Source organism: Tenrec ecaudatus, chromosome 14 (genome assembly GCF_050624435.1).
Source record: "Tenrec ecaudatus isolate mTenEca1 chromosome 14, mTenEca1.hap1, whole genome shotgun sequence".
NCBI lineage: Eukaryota > Metazoa > Chordata > Mammalia > Afrosoricida > Tenrecidae > Tenrec > Tenrec ecaudatus.
Window position 1 is genome coordinate 120986306 of NC_134543.1, and position 22471 is coordinate 121008776.

General features: G+C 41.4%; 1 long non-coding RNA gene across 1 annotated transcript; it reads left to right on the forward strand.

The window, feature by feature from the left end:
* The first annotated feature begins 15 nt into the window (after positions 1 to 15).
* Positions 16 to 21267, forward strand: LOC142425547 (uncharacterized). The gene is made up of 3 exons (XR_012779685.1): positions 16 to 158; positions 11828 to 12055; positions 18520 to 21267. It is a non-coding gene; the product is annotated as an uncharacterized LOC142425547 (long non-coding RNA).
* The last annotated feature ends 1204 nt before the right edge of the window (positions 21268 to 22471 follow it).

Consider the following 22471-nt stretch of genomic DNA (forward strand, 5'->3'; position numbering starts at 1 on the left):
AAAGGAAGGCAGGGGAGGCGTGGTTTCTTCCGGGAGGCCGGGCTTGACGCCCACGAGTGCGCACGCGCGACCGCCAACCAGTGCGCACGCGCGACCGCCAACCTTCCCGAGGGGCGGCCCGTCGCGTCGACGCCTTATTGGCGGCGCCGGGAAGGCTGGTAGGGCTTCCTGCGTTTCCTCTCTGCTAGGGTGTGGCATTTCGTTTCAGGCCCATTATTGTTTTCTTTTAGTTTGCTTATCTGTATTAATCACGGCAATACTCGTTTATTATAAACGAAGTTTAGGAAGAGCCCTTAAGGCTGCATTTTTTGAGAAGTGGATGTCAGAGGACGCTCTTGAAGTTTGAGTTTTGCACAGCATCTCTATTTAATTTGTTGGGAACTACCATTTTCCAAAAATCCAATTTGCTGGCGACCGCCGTACGTTTGTAAAAAGAAAAAAAATGATTAGCAACGTAAGAAGCAACGGATAAATCAAAAGTTCTATTAGAGTCTACAGTTTTAAGTTTGCCTTAAAGAAGGTTTCTGAATGCCTACTCTCAAATTCTCTTCCCTTGCCTCCGATGAGGTTCTCTGGTGGCATAGTGGTTATGAGCGGGCCTGCTAACTGCAAGGCTGGAAGTTCGAAACTATCATCCTTCTCCCAGGGAGAAAGGCGGGGCTTTCTACCATTGTAGGATCCAGAGTCAGAACTGATTCAAGGGCTGTGAGTTTGAAGTTTGGATTTGCTTCTAAACACAGCGAAGGCTGGAGGTCTTTAGAATTTCAAAGATGGAAGGGATAGGGATGGGGGGGGGGGGGAGCCAGCAATATGGTAATTCCTTTGAGAGCCTTATTCTGCCTAATACATTTCAATGGCCCAGCATGTAAGCATGCGTGTAATGCATCAAGAAACAGGCATGAGAAATGCTCAAAACGTACTGCCTTAGAGTCATAGCTGACCTTACAGAACAGAACAGAGTAGATCTGCTTCTGTGGGTTTTTGAAAGTAAATCTTTACGGGAGTAGAAAGCTTCATCTTAATCCTGAAGTGGCTGGTGGTTTCAAACTACTGACCTTGTCTGGTTAGCAGCCCATCCTATAAACACAATCCTACCAGGGCTCCTCAGGCAAGCGGTGGAAGGATATATTGATCACATTGGGGAAAAAATATATATATGACCTTAGTAAACCGTTAAATTCTCTGTGCCTCACCTATAAAAATAAGAAATAACTCAGAATTTTCATTAGGATTCAAAAAGTCATATATATACACATGGTGCTTGTCACATGACAGTTACAGATGTTCAATAGTATTTGCTTCCTCTTTTACCGTTTTGTATCAGATAGTAGCAACTAGAAAACAAATCACTAGAGCTTGAGCTAAATATCTGGCCTATGCTTTTGTTAAGAATTAGATCGTTAGTCATAGCTTTTCACAGCCCTGAATTTGCTTATTTCAATTGTATTACCAGAGCTTAATTTTGGAACACTGGGTTTGCAGGAGGCTACAGTTAATATTGAATGCGGAAGTGACAGCTTCCATTTTTGTCTCCAGTTGGATTAAGCCTTCATTGAAATTCCTTTCGACGATTGATTGACCATGGGGACAGCCTGCCTCTCAGGCACAGTGGAGTACTACACTCCCCTACCAGTCCAGGGGGGAAGAATCGGTCCAGCCCTGGGGAAACCTGGTTGTGTCCTTGGTGGAATTTTATGAAATAACACTCACTACTCACTGCCATGGCATCGATGCCAACACACAGGGACCCTGTGGGTTTGTTTCATAGTCATGAGTCACATGCTTAGTACTTTGGTTAAAGGCCCAATCTTGTAACCTCTTCTGTCAGCACCATGTACAGGTCTCAATCCTCCTATAATCCCACCTACACCGGTGATATCTTGATCTGCCAATCATGCTTTTGCGACAGTGTCCTTTGCCTGCCCCTGCCCTTTTTAGGGCACTGCTTCTCTGTAAGCCCTTGGATGTCTGCATGACCTCGTGCTGGTGACCTCCTTCATCTGGAGGATGTGTCTTTGTCCTCTGGAAGACTTAAATCTCTGAGATTTGGGATCTTTTGTCCACAACACAGTCCTGCAATGCATAGTATTCCCCACAGGGTGGCAGAAAATCATTTGAAATGGTAAACCATTGTGTGATTTTGCAGTCTTGTTTCCTTCATTTCTGCAACGTTTTGGATTTCATATGCGTAATCCGTGTTTGGTGTTAGGCCAGCTATTCTACTAGTTGTGTTTTTATCCCCCTGTCAGGAATTATCAATACTTACTGGTGAAGCTCTAAAAACCACTGCACCCAACGTCACTGCCATCAAATCAATTCTGACTCATTGTGACTTTATCGGACAGAGTAGGCCTGCCCCTGTAGGTTTACAAGACTGTAACTCTTTACAGGAGTAGAAAGTCAAATCTTTCTCTCAAGGAGAACCTGGTGGTTTCGAACTTCTCACCTTGTGATTACTAGCTCAACTGGTAAACACTATACCACCAGGGCTCCTACCTAAAAATTATAGATGAGCCAAAAAAAATCATCAGTACTAGTGTATTTGTGTATATTCTTTTAGATTTTTATACCTGTAACTATATACATTTGATATATGTGTATAAATTTGATAAATGTGTGTATATATCTACTTATAAAAGTGAGATAAATCACGTAACAGTGTATAATTTATTAATCCATCATAATTCATAATAATATAATTCATTAATTAATTAAAAGTATACCATAGAATCCTTATCAGGTCAATGAAATATATTTAAACACCATTTTGAAATCATTAGTGATAAGTTAACAATATCTTATTGAACACTTAGTAGTGTTTACGTGGCACAAACCATTACGTTCAGATCTGCTCAGAAGTCCTGAGGATCCATTTCTGAAAGATCATAGTTATTAAACACCCTATGAAGTTTTGCTTTAAAATTTTTCTTAATTAGCATCCGTGCCCAAGTACCATCATCTGGCAGATCTTTATTCAACAATATCGGGTGTCAAAGCTGTTGGGTCATGAGGATACAGATAAAAAAAGACACACTGCTTTCAGAGAGCCCTACCCAAGCCCAACCCAGTGTCACGGAGTCAATTCCAACGCCTGCCAACTCTATACACACTGCAGTTGACTGGACGCCGACTCATGGTAACCTGTATAGCACATGGCAGAACTGCCCTGTGAGTTTCCGAGACCAACTCTTCACCAGAGTAGAAAGCCCGTCTTCCTCCCTCCAGAACAGAATAAAGGGGGCCTTGCTGGTAGTGTTAGTCTTGGTAGACTAGAGAAACAAATCCAGAGACACTCATATATATGAGAGAACTCTATATCAAAGAGCAATCACACATTAAGAAAACATCCCATCTCAGTTCAGATCAAGTGCATATGCCCGATATTACCCCATGTGTCAATACTAGTCCATAAATTCCTCTTTAGACTCACGCAGCCATGCAATGATGCTGAATGCAGGAAGGTTGTAGGCTAGTGGGTGGAAAGTCTTGTGGGTCCAGTGGTAGTGGAAGCATCTCAGCACTGGCGTGGGTCTCCACATGGCTATTCCAGTTCCAGGGTTCTGGCTGCATCAGTGTAGCTCCATGTGCCTTGTCAGCAGGAAGATGAAGCAGAGAGAGCGTGTGTCCCACCTTCAGGGAGGAAGACAGGAGTTCCCAGAATTTTCAGAAGACCAGGCCCACACAAAGTCTTCATTGGCTATAACATGATTAACAGGCTAGACCCCACCCCTTCCTCAAGTTGACAGTAGCATATGTAACTGCTACACTCTCAACCTGCAACTAGTTGAAGGGCGCTAAACAGACTGGCTGATGAGAGGAGGAGGCAGTCAAGGAAGGTTTTCTGAAGAAGGTGATTAAGACTCTAGAAGCAAATGAGGATCGCCCAAGTACAGGAAATGGTTTATTCAAATAGACAGATGTTCTGGAGATTGCAAAGGGCCCCGTATAACTGGTGCACAGCAGAAGGAGGGTGGGTAGACACCAGTGGCCAGCAACAAAAATAAGAAGTAGCTAACGGCCAGGTTAAAAAAGGAATTCGGGGTGTGGGAAAGTGAGAACCAGAAAGAGGACATATGCAGAAAAATTCCCTCTGCTCATGTTTAAGGAATCTGGGAGGCTGATGCTGTGGTGGAGGGAGGGCTTCACGTCCGTGAGATAGAGATGAATCCCAGTCACATTCTCCTAACTAATGTTATTCCCCACAATGTCCCCTGCAATAATGCCAATCTTAAGACATTGCTTGCAAGCACTTGCTTGCTACTATATGTTTGAAGGTTAGCCGATTGAGGGTACCTGCCTGAAGATTGCCTGCCATCTAAAGCAATTGGTTGTCAGAAAGTGTCCAGGAGGTGGTGAAGTGGTTTTTCTCGGGGGTGTTGGGCACATGGTTTTTACTGGGGAATCATCCCTGCACTCTTTCCTTCTCTCCAAGCATGTGTGTGCGCCCTGGTAGCCTTTGCACACGGAGGACTGTCCATTTCATACTGCCTTTCCCTTAAGCGTCCGTCTCCCTCTGCCCTAAGTGTCTCAGGGGATCTTGTGCTCGTTCATTTGCAGCACACAGCTTCTTGCACGGCTCTATTCTGCTGCCTTGAGCTTTTGCTAGTTCCAATTCTGGTCCTTCCCATATCAAACTAGTTTCTCGGCATCCATCACCAAATGGAGAAAAGCGGGCATACTATTACCCTGTCCTAAGAGGCACAGTGGACTTCTTAAAATTGTTTTTGTAGATAATTAAAAGAACGTCTCCTTATGGCATGTTTGCCTAAATGTTTCTCATGAGTCCTGCTTTGTTGTTATCATTCATTGCTGTTGAATTGATGCCCACTCATGACAATCACACATGTGCGGACAAGGGTGGCCTCACAGGGTCTTCATAAAGTGTTCGTTTGGAAGTAGAATGCCCTGTCTGTCTCCCAAGGCACTGATGAGTGGGCGGATTCATGGTTCAACCTCTCAGCCAGGTTCGTAACCATTTGTGCCACCAAAGGTGTGCAGTTCCTGCTTTACAGCTGCCACCATCAAGCTGGACCCTGAACACTTTACAACTGCAATCATTGCTGATAAAGTGAACCCAGAACAGACCCAGATTTTTGAGTGAAACAGAAAGATTGCCGGAACAGGAAACATTTTGGGAGCTGGATGCAGATTGGATTCTTGCCACACCTGTGAAGAGTGACACATTCGAAGCAGCCTAGTTGGCTGCCATCTTTGAGTTGGACACCGTTATTTCTGACTCTGCCAACCAAGAGATTTGGCTGCTATGCAGTATGCATGATGTCTTTGTTTTATAAGAGGGTAGGTTATGTTTCTTACAGGGCATCAACTAATTTTTCTGTTCCATTGATCATTCTGATTCACTCACATTTTACAAATGTGGGTCCCATTGCTTCATTGACCATGACTGAACCAAGAAGACCCCGTTGGAAGCTTTGAAATCAAGATACCCCATTGGGTTAGAAAGTCACACCTAGGACTGCTTCTAACTCATGAGACACCGTTTTGCAAGTTATACAAAGTCGCTCCCTCTGGCTGGCTGAAGTTCCCAGGGGCAAAGCTTGGCTAGCTGACTTTTGCAAAACATTAAAAGATCCCCCTTTCTTTTAGAGAAACAGTCTGCTTCAGAGCTTGTTGCTTGCTAAATGGAGCGCTCCCTCAGCAGAGCGCTGTGTGCAGGACACCCCTGCTCATCTGTATAAGGTGGCGGTTGGAATTGAGGGAAATGTTTTATAATAGGAAGATTCCGTATTGTTCAGTTAATGAACTGCTTCTGAACATGACAATACGGTTCCTAGATGGATGCACTTATGCTACGTGAGGATGTTCACTAGGCTGGCCCAACAATCCCCATCACAACCCTGGACTAAAAGTGAGATGAGAAGCAATAAAGAAGAAAACCTTTGAAACAATACCAAGAAAACACGGGTAGAGATTGAAATTATTTTAGGAGCCAGAAGGTACGGACAAACAAGCTCTGGCAAGCTGTTTCACTCTCCATTGTATCATTGTAATGGCAGCTTGCTACTCCTGTTTATAAGCTTAGAAATTCAGTGATGTTTGGCACCTCATCATTTTCAAGAAAAAAACATGAAGTATCTTTTTTTTCAATTCGTGGATTGTAGATGCCTTTGCTCATTGAGCTTGAGGGTAAAGCTGGCTACAATTATATATTCATTTAATTATTCATAACCAGTGTCTGAAATGAACATGTATATACTTTTCACTTATTCACTTTATAAAATTCCAAACTAAACCCAGCAGCAGTTTTGTCTCTGACAGGGTGACAGATTTTTTTTTTACCATGAACCAATCAAAGAAGCTGTTCCAAAGAGACTATGTAGTTCCTTATTTCAAAAAATCAAATTGGTCTGTACGCATATATTGCATATCACCCTGGTATGATGCTTCCCAATGACCCAAAGTACACAGAGGGAAGCAGCAGCACATATTGCTCACGACCATTTCCATGTGCAGACTTAGATTATGGCCAATCAAGGGGAAAAACTAATGCACAGGGCTTTACGCTTTCAACTCATTAGGGAAATAGCTAGATGATGGTTTGAAGTCATGCAAAATGAAGAGCTCAGATCTGGACACAGTCCTTTGTGTTGAGGATGAGATGGGGTGTCCATTTCATTCAACTGAAGTTAGGAAAGACAAGGACAACTGTAGATTACTCATAAAATGAATTGTAAGAGCCAGTCCATATTCAAATCTTGCATAATGATGTGTTTTGCAACTTAATAGTAACTGAAAATATGCGTTATAAATGATCTATGGGTATAAAATTTATAATATAAAACATAACATCTTGGTAAAATCCTAAGAATAGATTAGAAATCATGAGCATCAATTGGAAATAAGGTAATGAACAGATGTAAAGATCTTCTACATTGAAGAGGTGACATTACAAAAATTCTGCATGGTTTATCATTAAGAAAGGTATGTATCTGCAAATATATACATGAGGGTGGGGAAATAGATATATGTGTCTATATTTATAGGTTAAGTATTAAGGTGGCAGAAGGACCTTGGCCTCTACTCAAGCACTTCCTCAATGCATGAATACTTTCTATTATTAAACTGGAACTCTATGATGCTCACTCTCCCGACACAACTGCTGAAGCCAAAGTGGGTGAACAAGTAAATGTGGTGAAGAAACCTGATGGCGCCCGGCTATCAAAAGAGATAGTGACTGGGGTCTTAAAGACTTGAAGATAAACAAGCGGCCATCTAGCTCAGAAGCAACAAAACCCACATGGAAGAACATACCAGCCTGTGTGATCAAGTGGTCCCGAAGGGATCAGTTATCAGGCATCAAAGAACAAAAAATCATATCATTGGCTGCACACCTCCATGATAGGATTGCTGAAGACAAATGGGTATATAAACAAATGTGGTGAAGAAAGCTGATGGTGCCCAGCTATCAAAAGAGATAGTGTCTGGGGTCTTAAAGGCTTGAAGGCGAACAAGCGGCCATCTAGCTCAGAAGCAAAAAAGCCCACATGGAAGAAGCACACCAGCCGGTGCGATCACGAGGTGCCAAAGGGACCAGGTATAAGGCATCATGCACACACACAAAAAAGATATGTGTATATATATATATACATATATATACATATATACCATATTGAATGAAGGGGGAAGTGCAGAGTGGAGACCCGAGGCCCAAGTGTCGGCCACTGGAGATCCCCTCATAGAGGAGTTTAGGCGAGGAGATGGGTCAGTCAGGGTGTGAGGTAGTACCGATGAAGAACACAGCTTTCCCCCAGATCCTGGAAGCTTCCTTCCCCCAACTACCATGATCTGAATTCTACCTTGCAGGGTTGGATAGGGCAGAGGTTGTACACTGGTACATATGGGGGCTGGAGGCACAGGGAATCCAGGGTGGATGATACCTTCAGGACCAAGGGTGTGAGGGGCGATGCTGGGAGAGTGGAGGGTGAGTGGGTTGGAAAGGGGGAACTGATTACAAGGATCCACATGCGACCTCCTCCCTGGGAGAGGGACGGCAGAGAAGGGGGAGAAGGGAGACTCCGGATAGGGAAAGATATGACAAAATAACAATCTATAAATTACCAAGGGCACGTGAGGGAGGGGGGAGCGGGGAGGGAGGGGATAAAAAAGAGGACCTGATGCAAAGGGCTTAAGTGGAGAGCAAATGCTTTGAGAATGATTGGGGCAGGGAATGTGCGGATGTGCTTTATACAATTGATGTATGTATATGTATGGATTGTGATAAGAGTTGTATGAGCCCCTAATAAAATGTAAAAGAAAAGAGGAGGAAAAAAAAGAAAATTATTAGGGCAAAGAGTGTACAGATGTGCTTTATACAATTGATGTATATATATTTATGGATTGTGATAAGAGTTGTATGAGCCCCTAATAAAATGTTTTTTAAAAAAAGAAAAGAAAGGTATGTATCAGGGTTGTATCCTCTGACCGTACATATTCAATCTGTCTGCTGAGCAAATAATCAGAGAAAACTGGATTATATAAGGAAGAATATGATATCTGGTGAGACAGTTAATGTTTATTGTGCCAACCTGGCTGATAAACACGTGAGGTTAAATGAAGGGCAGAGAGATAAATAGCTTGGTGAACCTCACCTTTCTAGTTCTCGGGTCTCTTGCTTTCTGATGGTCAGACCAGAGTGCAGCTGCCTTAACCCATGGACCTACTGCAATGCAGCCCTAAGTGCTGGAGCAGCCATGTGGAGACCTCTGCCAGGCTGAGATGCTTACACATTCATTGATTTGGCTTTCCTCCTGCATTCAGCATCATTGTGTGTGTTTTGTGAGATGGAGGAGGACTTTGTGGATTGGTGTTGGACATATGGGCTAATGTTGGACTTGTGGGCTTACTTACCCTTTATATAAAATTCTCTCTTATACGCCTGAGTTTCTGTGGATTTGTTTCTCTAATGTACCTAGACTAACACATCTGGTTTGGAGGATGGCTTATTAACAACCTGAGATATGCAGATGACACAACCTTACTTGCTGAAAAGTGAGGAAGACCTGAAGCACTTGCTGCTGTTGATCAATGATTGCAGCTTGCAGTATGGATTATAACTCAACATAAAGAAAACACAAATCCTAATAACAGTAGCTATAGATAACATAATGATAAACAGAGAAGGAATTTGTCAAGGATTTCATCTTGCATGGATCCACAATCAATGCTCAGAGAAAGAGCAGTCAAGAGATCAAAAGACGAGATGCATTTGGGTAAATCTGCTGTACAAGACTTCTTTAAAGTGTTGAAAAGCAAGGATGCTACATTGAGGCCTAAATTGCACCTGACCCAAACCCCATTATTTTCAGTGTTCATGTGAAAGCTGGACATTGAATAAGGAAGACCAAAGAAAAATCAATGGATTTGAGCTATGGTGTAGGTGATGAATATTGAAAACACCATGGACAAGAAAATAGACATGTCTCTCTTGGAAGAAGTACAGGCAGAATCCTTGGAAACAAGACTAGGGAGACTTCCTTTGTGGCCATGTTATCAGGAGATTTCATCCCCACTGCAGGACAACAGGCCTGGGAAAGTTGAGGGACAGTGAAAAAGAAAAAGGCCCTCGCAAGATGGATCATTTGGCACAATGGCTGCAACCATAGCCTCCAACATACGAACCATGGTGAGGATGGTGTAGGACCTGGGGGCGTTTGCTTCTGTAGTACATGGGGTTGCTATGAGTCGCAACAGATTACAATTGGAACAATTACAACTGTCCCTCGCCTCCTAAGATACAAAATGCTAGAAACCTTATACCCACTTACAAAAATACAAAGAAGCAATAGGCTTCCATTTTTAAAAGGGAGATTTTGATTGATTGATGATGATACCAGTAGTAACGCCTTTAAAATGATTTGGGGGCATGGTAAATAAAAATGAAAATCTATCAACTAACGTGTTCTGCCATCGACAACAGTGCACTTCGTTCAAATGAAGTGATGTGAGACGGAACCCTTTCTCTCACCAATGCAGGACTCATGCGCTCTTTATCTTCAGAACAGAAGCAGAATCTCATTTGTTTTGAAAAATAAGTGCCTTTTAAAACACACCTAATATACACTGAATTTATAATGTAAACACATTGTTGAATCTATTGGGAATTTCATTATCTTTAACAAAGCAAAACACTAACAGGGCTATGAAAGGCAAATAGATTTTTATTTCCTACAGATATAAAATGGAAAGATGGCATCATCTAATTCACTGTTGCAAAAGGCTAACGGCTCTAAAAATGTATTTCTTAATGTACTTTACTTCCTGAAAGTAATTTACTCAATTGAGAGAATTTGCGTGATTGTTTATCTTTTAAAACACAGAATTCTGTACATAGATAAAATGTGCTAATATTCGAAGTGGATTTTAGTACAATTGAGAGGAAAGCATTTAAATCATAACATTATTTTTCATTTGCATGGTTCCCTTATTATACTCAAAGATGCGTTCCCTTAACATGACTGCTAAAGTACCAAATTATACTTGTTAAGAAAAGCAGTATCTTTTTAAAAAAAATTCTAGATAGATACATAATATGGAAAGAAGCAATAAGAAGTTTAGCATGAATCCTTATTTTTAAAAGAGCTGTGATCTCGTAACCTCTAGATTGCTTTAATCTAGCACTAAGCCTTCAGCAGGTCATAGGTCAATGTGAGGTACTATTCTGAATGCACAATGACTAGTCAGGTAGTATTTACAGGGATTATACAGGTTGCTAATATGCCTTGGGTTAGATGTGTAATTTGGGGTTTGGAAGGAGTGTGTGTGGGGTGAATCTGAATCACCAAGATGACTAATGCCTGAAATAGCCCTGATAGACATTCTTTAATTAACTCATGACACCAATCCATGTTAAAATACAATTTTTGTTTGATAGCAGAGCTTACCACATCAATCTTAGGCTGAAACAGAAGGTGTGCTGAACGGATTAAGGAGACCCAGTAGCATTGTGTCACAAAGAGATACAGTCTCGGAAACCCACTGGGGCAATTGTACTCTATCCTATGGGATCGAGATGAGTCAGAGCCTCCTCAATGTCAGTGAATTTTCTTTAGCCAACCTGGAACTCTAGGAGACAAGTGGGGAAATGAAGTCACTTGAAACGTGTTACATTGAAAAATGTCATTCTGTGGCATGCAAAGTTCTTGCCTTACATATATATTCGAAAATTATTGTAAAAAAAGATATTTTTTGAAGTTCTTATACCTAGGGTATAATACATTTCCAAAACATATCCCAGGACCTCCTAAATAAGAGATTACTGTTTAATTTTTTGACCTATCAAAGAATAATCTCTTTTTTTCAATTCCTTTTTTTTTTTTTGAGAATAATCCTTTTGATTGCCATTTACTTCAGGAAAATAAAAAATCCCCTGACCAACTGTGGGCCTCCTCGCCCCTCTGCTCTCACACCTTCATAGCTTGGTTTGGTCTTTCGTTTGTGATCTGGGAAAGAATAATTCATTTTTACCTTCATTTGATTTTAATAGTTAAGGAGTAGCCTATAGAGAATGAATAAATTTAATCCTTTTGCAATTAGTGTCAAATTAATTCATTCTTGATGTGGATAACGGAGGAAATACAGACCCTCCCACACACTGACAGAAACCTTTATCAGGTTTAATGTTTTATGGAAATGACCCTGCTTGGGAGGAAGCCTGTCTTAGTCCTTCCCTGTCCCTTCCTGTCCCTGTTAGTTGTTTGCTTTTCAACCTAAACTTTCAGCAACATCATCAGCTGTGCAGTCTTACAGAGCTACCACAAATGTGACACCTTTGGGGGGACAGGTTCCATTTTATCTGCTCTCAAAACAGGGACCCACGGTGTCACTTCTGGAGACACTGCAGAGGGCCAGCCTTCAGGAGGACCAACATGATCCAAGTCAGCCTTGTGAGCAGCAAGCAGCCAGGATGATTGTTCCAGATCCGTTTGTCTCCCACCACATGGTCCATCCAGCTTTGTTACCCTGCGAGGACTTTACTGAGCATATGTTTTCTCTCCCACGAAGAAGCCAAGACAACAAAAAACAAAACCCCTGCCAGGTTAGTATCCCAAACCTCCAAAATAGCCCCCTTCCTTTCTTTCCTTTAAACTCAACCCTTGGGGCTAGCTGATGTCCAAATCATTTTAGAATTGCCCATCTTATGGCAGGAAGACTGTAACCTAATACAGTGCCTTGATGCCCAGGACAGCTGTAAACGTGGTCTGGCTCTGACTAAACATGACTCATCAAGATGATTTTTGAAGAGATAATCTAGTTTTCTCTTGTCAAGTCCCTGTTTAATGTGACTTGCTGTATTTGCTGTGATAAGCATTACAAGCTGCATATTGGTTGATAAATCATTGTTTAGGAGTGTCTAAAGGGTTCTGTAAATTGCTACAGTGTAATAAATGGTTATTTGATAATGAATGAAATTGTTTGAAAATACTGTTAAGATGTCAAGTCTAAACATTTTGACCATTCCTCAGAAGGAATGCAAACAGGGACACCACAGTGACATCATGAATATACTGCAATAAACACATTTATTTATACCAGGCAAGTTGTAGGTACTTTGGATAAATGTGTACAAATTGATAGATGAAGTTAATTTCAATCTGCAAAAGTAATTGCATTGATTTAACTTATTTAACTCTCCTTACAATGATATTTATTGCAGAAAAAAGGTAAAGAAATAAATGATGATAAATAGATAAAATACATAGGAAATGGGAATTGTTTTACAACTTAATTACACTGTCACATAAAATTATCATGCAAATACACCAAGCAGACAGCAGAAATATATTAAAACTCTATTATCCAAAGCAGAGAGTAAGTTTCTGTGGACCTTTATTTCATTTGCACATTTAAAATAGAATTTTTTTTCTCCTACCAGCATAAAATATCTAAACAATGTCAAAAGCAAAAAGGGTAAGGCAGGAACAAAACTTAATTTTTCAAAAAGGAACATTCTGTTTTGAGCAGTTTGGAGAGGACTGACATGCGATTTAAGAAGAGGGTCACAAAAGGACCCCACAATGGTTATATTGATTGATGAAGGGTCAACTCCAGAACTCACAACAGAGAAAGATGCTAACAGTTTGGGACCTTCCACCAGGCTCTGAGCATGTGCAGATAGTTTAGCAGTCGTGCATCTCAAAGGGCAACGTTTCCTTTTAAGACGAATAAATACATATGGCAAAGATTCATTGGCTTCACAAAACCCACTCATCTATTTAGTCTTGACTAGCCTCACGCTGGGTAGCATGGGTGTTACCATAGGCTCTGTTGTGGGAGAGGCATCCATCTAACAACAGGTGCAAGACATGGCCAAAAGAATCGAGACATTGCAGCTCAAGTGGAAAGCAAATGTTTTGAGAATGATGAGGGCAACAGATGTACAAATGTGCTTGACACAGTGGGTGTATGTATGGATTACGATAAGCATTGTACGAGCCCCCAATACAATGATTTACAAAAAGAAAGAAAGAAATGAGGCCTTGCTTGAAGTTAAACAAGCAGCCATCTAGCAGGGAAGCAAATAAACCCACATGGAAGAAGCACACAGCCTGTGTGATCATGAGGTGTCGATGGGATCAGGTATCAGGTATCCAAAGATCCGAAACAATTATATCAATGTGAAAGAGGGGGGGTTGGAGTGGAGGCCCAAAGCCCATCTGTAGACAATTGGACATCCCCCCACAGAAGGGTTACAAGGAAGGGACAATTCAACCAGGGTGCAGCATAGCATCAACGAAACACACATCATTCCTCTAGTTCTTGAATGCTTCCTTCCCCTAACTACCATGACCCAGTTCTTCCTTACACATCCAGCTAGACCAGGGTACACACATTGGTACAGACAAGAGCTCTGGGCACATGGAATTCAGGACAGATAAAACCCTCAGAAACAGTAGTGGGAGTAGCAACATCAAGAGGGTAGGGGGAGGTTGGGGGCAGAGTCAGGGAGGGGGAGAAAAGGGGAACCAACACAGGATATATAGCCCACCACCCAGGGGGACAAGTAACAGAAATGTGGGTGAAGGGAGACAACAAACTGTGTAAGACATGAAATAACAACAAAATATATAATTATACATAATATATAATTGATTAATTATATATAATTAATATATAATTCACAAGGCTGGGAGGGGAAAAAAGAGGAGCTGATATCAAGGGCTGAAGTAGAAAGAAAATGTTTTGGAATTGTTGATGGCAACATACATACAAGTGTGCTTAATACAATTGAACGAGGGATTATTATAAGATTTATAAGAGCCCCAATGAAATGATTAATAAAATAATAAAAAATAAACATCTCTCTAGAAGCCAAAAAGAAAAGAAATGAGGCCTTTATGTCAGGTGTTGGATTACTTATGTTTCTAAACCATAAATTGGGACCAGTGGATAGTATCATAAGATCTTCTAGTAAAAGGCTTAAAACTTGGTAGCAGTTTCTCTGTCTTTGGCACCTAATCTGCCTCCAAAGTTTTTTGCAAGATATTGGATGTATTTAATTCGTTTTCCTCTTTAAATAGCTTATTGTAATCATGTCATTCACTTTTCCCACATTAAAGTCTGTATTTTTCATTATAGAATGATCACAATTATTTTTGGCCTAAATATGTCACTAGTACGTATTTCGATTATTTGCTAGTTATTTGGATTTTTTAAAAATCTTTTTATTGGGGCTCATAAGGCTCTTATCACAATCTGTACATACATCAATTGAGCAAAGCACCCTTATACATTCGTTGCACTCGTCACTCTCATAATTCACCTTCCAATTGGGTTCCTGGAATCAGCTCGGTTTCCCTTTTTTTCCCCCCATCCCCCTTCCTCCCCGATCCCACCCCTGGTCCCTTGATAGTTTATAAATAATTATTATATCTTATCTTACACTCCCCGGAGTCTCCCCTCACCCGCCTCCCCCTTGACAATCTCCCAGAGAGGAGGTTACACATAGATCTCCGAGATCGGTTCTCCCTTTCTACATGCCCTTCCCTCCTGGTGTCGCCACTCCCACCGCTGGTGTTGAGGGGTTCGTCTGTCCTAGATTCCCTGTGCCTCCAGATCCCCGCTGCACCGCTGTACATCCTCTGGTATAACCAGGTCCGCAAGGCAAGGTAGGATTGGGGTCATGATGATTGGGAGGGGAGGAAGCATTCAGGAACTAGAGGAAGGTTTTGAGTTTCATTGTTGCTACACTGAACCCTGAGTGGCCCATCTCCTCCTCACTACCCCTCTGGAAGGGGTGTCCAGCTGTCTACAGGTGGGCATTGGGTCCCCATCATGCACTCCCCCTCTTTCACGGTGATGTGATTCTCACCACCACCCCACCTTTGATGTTGGAGACCTGGTCTCCTCTGTCCTTCATGGTCACCTATGTTGGTGTGCTGCTTCCGTGTGGGCTCGGTTGCTTCTGGGCTAGATGGCCGCTTGTTTGCTTTCAAGCCTTTAAGTCCCCAGACGCTATATCTCTCAGTAGCCGGGCACCATCCGCCTTCTTCACCACACTTGCTTATGCACACTTTTGTCTTCAGCCATTATGTGAGGAAGGTGATCGCACAATGATTGTTTTTGTTCCTTTGTATCTGCTACATGGTCCATTCAACACCTTGTATTCGCTTAGGCCGTGTGCTTCTTCTCTGTGGGCTTTGTTGCTTCTGAGCTAGATGGCCGCTTATTTGCCTTCAAGCCTTTAAGACCCCAGACGCTATTTTTTTTTTTTATAGCCGGGCACCATCAGCTTTCTTCACCACATTTGCTTACACACACGGCTGTCTTCAGTGATCATGTTGGGAAGATGGGTATCCTGCAATGGCTGCTTAGCAGGGCGAGGTGCTATTGTATTGGGGGATTATGCATGAGGAGGCCCAATGTCCATCTGCTATCCTACTACTGAACCTATAAATTTATGCATATAAATCTATTGCCCCCATAATCATAAGTATATTTACATATGTACATGTCTGTATTTAGGCTTCTCTGTATGCACTTTGCCTCCTACTCCTTTCCTCTATTTCCTTTCGCTTTCCTCCCGACCCATTACCATGTTTAGCCTTCATTCTGGATTCAGTAGTTCCTCTCAGTTACCTTGCTCTTGGTCACTCCCTTCCAGTCCTCCCCTCCCCTCCCTCCTCTGGTTTTGAACCATTCGCTGTTCCCTTGTCCCTGTGTTGGGCGACACCTCCTCCCTTCCCCTACCTCCCACGCTCTCATGTCCCTTCAGGACCATTGGTCCTGTTGTTTTCTTCTCTCATTATTTGTCCAGCCTATCTTGTCTAGGTGGACCTGCTGACATAGTAATATGTGCATACAAATGGATATGACTTTGACTGCGCCCAAGTGGCCCATAAGAACATGGCTTTGACAGAAGCAACATCGACACGCTGATAAGCAGAAAAGCCACTAACATACAAAATTTACAAGGTAAAAAACAAAACAAATTAAAAAAGACTAAACAAAAAGATAGCAAATATTAAAAGAAAAATTGCTAGTAGCTCAAGGTCCTTTTGTTGGCCTTTAGGAGTGTTTTCTAGGTGTAGCTTGTGAGGCGCCACGTCCTGGCCCGGAAGACCATCCTTTATACTAGTTATTTGCATTTTTAGGGCCAAGAAAGAATTGTATTCATCATATAAAGGAAAACGCACAGTTTAGTGTGGGAAACGTGAATGCAATAATTAAAGGAAGTTAGTCTAAGGGAAAAACTAAAGAAAGGGATGGATGAGAAGGGGAAAAATCAGGGTAGTGAAAGCGTGAAGGCTTCTTATAACAAATAATATGAAGTGATTCAAAAGCACATCATGAAAAAAAGCATATCACCAATTTCCTTACTGAGGGCCAAGTATTCAAGTGTGGACAATAAACTAATTTTTTAAACATGATACTTAGTGGTATTAAGAACCATATTCCTGTTTCTCTCTCATTTATTTCAATATCCATTCCAAGTAAAAGCAAATGTACGGATCTTTTAAATAAGTCATTGTAAACACTCAAAATGCCTGGATTGTAATAAATGGGATTTATTCTTCTGATTTATTATAAAATGACTAATGGGGAAACATGAATGATGAATGAAAAACTGGAAGAAAGTTTTCATGGACTTAATTGACCAGACAAGGGTTCATTTGAAATTAATTATGCTGTTTTTGAAGTGGTAGAAGTCCCTTTTTGATCTCTGGTATTTGAAGTTTCTTTAATAGTTTAGGTGAGACCATCATTTTGCTGTGTTATTCGCTGACACATGTAGAAATTGAAGCTAACTGACTTGTTAACTTGTGTAGAACTCAAAAGATGTGCAAGTAACTTAGTAGTTGTGTATTTTAAATGACAAGATTTCATTTTGAGATAAGTACACATGGCCAAGATTAATCGGTTTTATAAAATTCATTCATACACATATTTCCTAATATTTGCTAGACACATGCTTGGCGATATCGGTGTTACTTAGGCCCTAGCTTGGAGATTATATATATGAGGGGGCTTCAAAATGTTTATGGGGGGAAAAAAACCATTAGCTTTTCCTTCCATTTTCCACAACCTTTTGAAGCTCTTTAATATGTCACTCACTGCTACCCAGTTGATTTTGAGTCATAGCCACCTTATAGGACAGAGTAGAACTGCTCCTGTGGGTTTCTGAGGCTCTTAAAAAATTATATACATTTGACAAATTCCATTAAAAGGTAACCTTTTAGTGCCCCTTCATGCATGTGTGTGTAAGCTCATTTTTTCTTTCAATTGGCGAATTCATTGATAAAACAAAGGAAGACGTAGACATTGATATGTGTATGTCTATGTATGGGTTCTGTTATATGCACATCTTTCGTTTAATGGGTAACTCATTTTCCTACAGCAAAATGACAGCCAGATAAGAATACAATCCAGTTTTAGCATATTTCCATTTTATTGATTTTAAAATAATTTGAACAAGTCAAAAAATGAAATACATGTAAACATAATTCTTATCAGAGAGACAACTCTATCTAGTTTTGTTAATGGTATGATATATAGTACCGACAATGTGCCTTAAATCTTGAGTTCCTATGCTCACTTTTACTTCAATTGGTGGATCCATTTATCAAAGAAAAGACTATGAAGACATTGAAATAGGTAAAATACAATATTATAGGTAATTCAGATGTGACAGTAGAGAATGGAGATGCTTAAAAAGAAAATTGAGAGGATCAGATATTGATGAGAGTAGAATTATAAAATGTTCCTCCTACAATGGTTTTCATATTCCTATAAATTTAATAAATGGACTCACTTCTGAATGTTAGGTCTTCAAATTGATATGTATACACTGAAAATATGATCTTTTTTATTGGCTATTGCTGTGGAAAGGGTCAGAAGTAATGCTGGACATTATTAGAATTTAGAAGACATCATATATTATCGTTCAGAATGGGCTGCTACATACAATCGTTATTTAAAAAAATATTGAACCTGGGATGTAGTTAACGTTGAACATATTGGAAATACTATTAATGTTAAATGCAAATTTTTCTATTCTCAAAGGGAGCATGCTTGGCAAAGCTGAGGGGCTGTGAAAGAGAGGAAGATCCTCCCCGGGATGAATTGACACAAGGCCTGCAAGAATGTACACAAGCGTAAGAACAATTGGGAGGCTGGTGCAGGCCGGAGTGGAGTTTCGTTCTGGTGTGCAAGGATAGGGTTGCTCTGAGCCATACTTGGCAGCACCTAACTACCACCACCACCACCACGAAGGGGGCCATGGTGAGCCATCAAAAACAGACAGCCTGCACCCCTACCTTGAATTTAAATTTCAAATATATATAAGAAAGGCAAGCAATACAAAAAATAGAAACGGTGGATTATTTCTGAACATATCTGTGCAGCTGTCATGTTAAAATAGGGCTCTGTTGCCTTTAATTTCTAATATCCTCTCAGTCTTTATACTTTCATCAATACTAATAGTATGGTTACGATTCCCTTCTGTTCCACCATGACGCCAACCCTCTCATTTGACATGCTTTCCCAAACGGTGTCATTTGGCTGTGTGTGGGGGATGCGCTGGGGGGTAGGCAGGATGGGATGTGAGGTGTGCATTCGTGTGATTGTATATAAAGAATGCGTACAACTGTTCTCCGAGGTTGGAGATGGTCTTGTATGAGTCTACTCCCTCTATTTATGTGGAAGTGACATTCTAATTATTGGGTGAAAAAATCGAAAACAAATGGGAAATTACCGGTTATACACAAATTTCTTATCAGGAGAAAGAAGAATGTGGGAATGCCACCACAAATTTGGATGATGCATATGCTTAATGCTAACAGCCCCTAAGAGAGAGGTCGGTGGTTTCAGGCTGCTCAGAGGCACCTTCAAAGAAAGCTTTGGCAGTTCTCCAGCCAATAAAAAAAACGGTATGGAACGTCGTTCTCCTTGACACACATGGGGGCTTCATCATTTGGGATTAACTCGATTGGCAACTGGTTTTCAGTGGTTTGTTTGTTTGTTTGTTTGTTATCATAGGTAACTGGGCACGTCTACTGGCAGATACCTTTGTAGGACAAGGAAACTAAGCATGAAATGACCCAGGGTTCCGTGTTAGGAGTGGTTCCAAACTCCTCCACTACCTGGCGCCACCAAGAGTGGAGGCTGGGGGCATGCCATCAGTTGGTGCCAACAACAGAGTGGAAACAGTTGTACATGTTTGCATGAATATCCCATCTGGGTTTGACAGCCTCTCTTTGCTCTCAGCCTTCAACCTCACCCAGGCTACAGTCTTTTCAAATAGGTTCTCTTCTTTCCCTGCTAAGCACACCCATTGTTGTCACTTCTTTTTAAAAAACGTTTTATTGTGAATTAAGTGAAGGTTCACAGAGTGGATCGTCAGTTTGATACTCAATGCATCTCACTGTATTCCTCTGTTTTCTGTTCTCATTCTTTGTCCTGGGCTAAATGCTGTCCTTTGGGTTGTAAGTGACCGGCTCTTCTAACATTGGGGGTAGGGGTTCAGTGCCAGGCCTGAAGCATGACTAAAGGCCGTAGTCTTTGGGGTCTCCATCTGACCAGTTAGCCTGATCACTTTGAATGATTTGTTTTGCTCCACAATTTTCTCCCACTCTACCCAAGACCTTCTAATGTGATCCTTTTCAGAGGAGTTGGTAGTGGTAACCAGGGACCATCTCTTCCTGCTGGTCTCAGGGTTGTAGATACTGATGTTTGTGTGGTCCATTTGTTCATGGGACTAACTGTTTCTCTGCGTTTTTCTACTTTCATCACTCTTATTTCCTCTGGAAGGGGAGAGACCAATTGGCACACCTTAAATGGCCCCTTATGAGCTTTAAAGATTTCAGTGGCTACTCACACCGTAGGCTGTAGAATGTGGTGAATTATGACATGGCACTTGGTGCGGAGTCAAGGACTATCTCCCTGATCCCCAAAGGACTCTGGATAGAAATAAGTCATTTTACTTAATTGAATATGCTTCTGTATAACTTCCAGAGACTAAGGGGTGGGAGGAGGGAGATTGACCAGGGTATCATATACTTCCTTTTGCCTCCAGCTGTAAATAGCTGTCTGGATGTGACGGGAGGCCTATTTCATTAGGAAAAAAATGATACAAAATGATATAAAACTTTACTAAGTACCTATCACAAAATGTGAACCTGCTTCTCCATACACCCTCCATCTGGGCCTATATACTCTGAAGGCAGGTTTTTCTCGGCTGATTCTTCCCTGATGAATTCTGTGGTCTTTGATGTGGCCTTCCACCACATCAAAATGGTAGGTTGGACATTTTTGAGGCCCTAAATTATATTCTTTCGAAATGTCTGTTGAGGCTTGAGAAGTCTGAAGGGGCCAGATCAGGCCTGTAGCGTGGTTGGGCTCGGAATCCGTAAAGGAATTGCCTTGCTCCCGTTCTAAACTGAGCGGGTGCCTTGTCATCATGGAAAAATATTCCTCCGTTCCACTTTCTTCATCTTCTTCTCACCAATGCAGTTTCCAATTCCCTTAAAACTTCTTCAGGGTCTCGAGAAAATCTATCAAGACGATCTCTTTGGGAAACCAATCATCATAACCTCTGAGCTGACCTCTCAGCCTTGAATTTTACTGGCTCCGCAGGTCCCCTTTCTCCTTGGAAGCCACTGTTGGGAAACGTTTTTGAAGGTGCCCTGACAAGACTGAGACTAGGGCATTGCTGAAATAACTTGTGTGTTGCCACCCCCAGGATGCGGAGCTATGTATAAACACATTTTGTTTGACTTAAACCTGTGTATGTATGAACTGCTTTTTTTTGACTTACCCATGTGTAATGAAGCTGTTACATTATGCTTATTGATATATTATACATTTTGTTTTCTTTTACCTTAAATCAGATGTATCAAGATATAATTAAAGAGATTAAATTTCTTATGTAAATATGTGTGTGGGGGGGTAACCAGTCCCCCAACAACTAATCACGGGTTTGGTAAGTTCAATCCTATGGTTAAGATCAGCCTGTGTGACCATGAGGTGTCTAAGGGATTAGGTATCCGGCATCAAAGAACAAAAAATCATATCATTGTAAATGAGGGGGAGTTCAGAGTGTAGACCCAAAGCTCATCTGTAGGCAACTGGACACCCCCTTACAGAGGGTCTCAAGGAAGAGATGAGCCAGTCACGGGGCAGTATAGCAACCATCAACCATTCAACTTTCCTCTAGTTCTTTAATGCTTCCTCCCCATCACTATCATAATCCCAATTCTACCTACAAATTCAGCTAGACCAGAGGATGCACACTGGTACAGATAGGAACTGGAAACACAGGGAGTCCAGGAAAGATGAACCCCTAAGGACCAGTGGTGAGAGTGGTGGAGGGAAGGTGAGGGAGAAAGGGGGAACCGATTACAAGGATCTACATACAACCTCCTCCCTGGGGGATGGACAGCAGAGAAGTGGGTGAAGGGAGACGTTGTATAGTGTAAGATATGACAAAATAATAATTTATCAATTATCAAGGCTTCATGAGGGAGGGGAGAGTGGGGAGGAAGGGGGGAAAATGAGGAGCTTATATCAAGGGCTCAAGTAGAAAGCAAATGTTTTCAGAATGATGATGGCAACAAATGTATAAATGTGCTTGACACAATGTATGTATATATGGATTGTGATAAGAATTGTACGAGCCCCCAATAAATTATTTAAAAAGAAAAAAAGATTATAGTAAAGTCATAGAGAAATGGGAGAGATGGGAGAGAGAAAGAATAAAATAAAGAAGTCCGACACATTTCATGGTAGCACGCTCACCTCAGCTCCTCTTGGTGGTATGCGTGGAAGTGGGAGATGTGAGGGCAGGGGAAAGCTTTCGTGAGGTTTTATTTCTAACCAAAACATATATCTTTGGGAGCATGCAAGCCCTCTGATTACAAATAACGACCTACGTCATAGTAAGGAGTTGTAACATAGACAATACAAGCCATAGGAGGGGGATGACCTAGGGGTGTACACACAATAGTAAAGGGAGAGA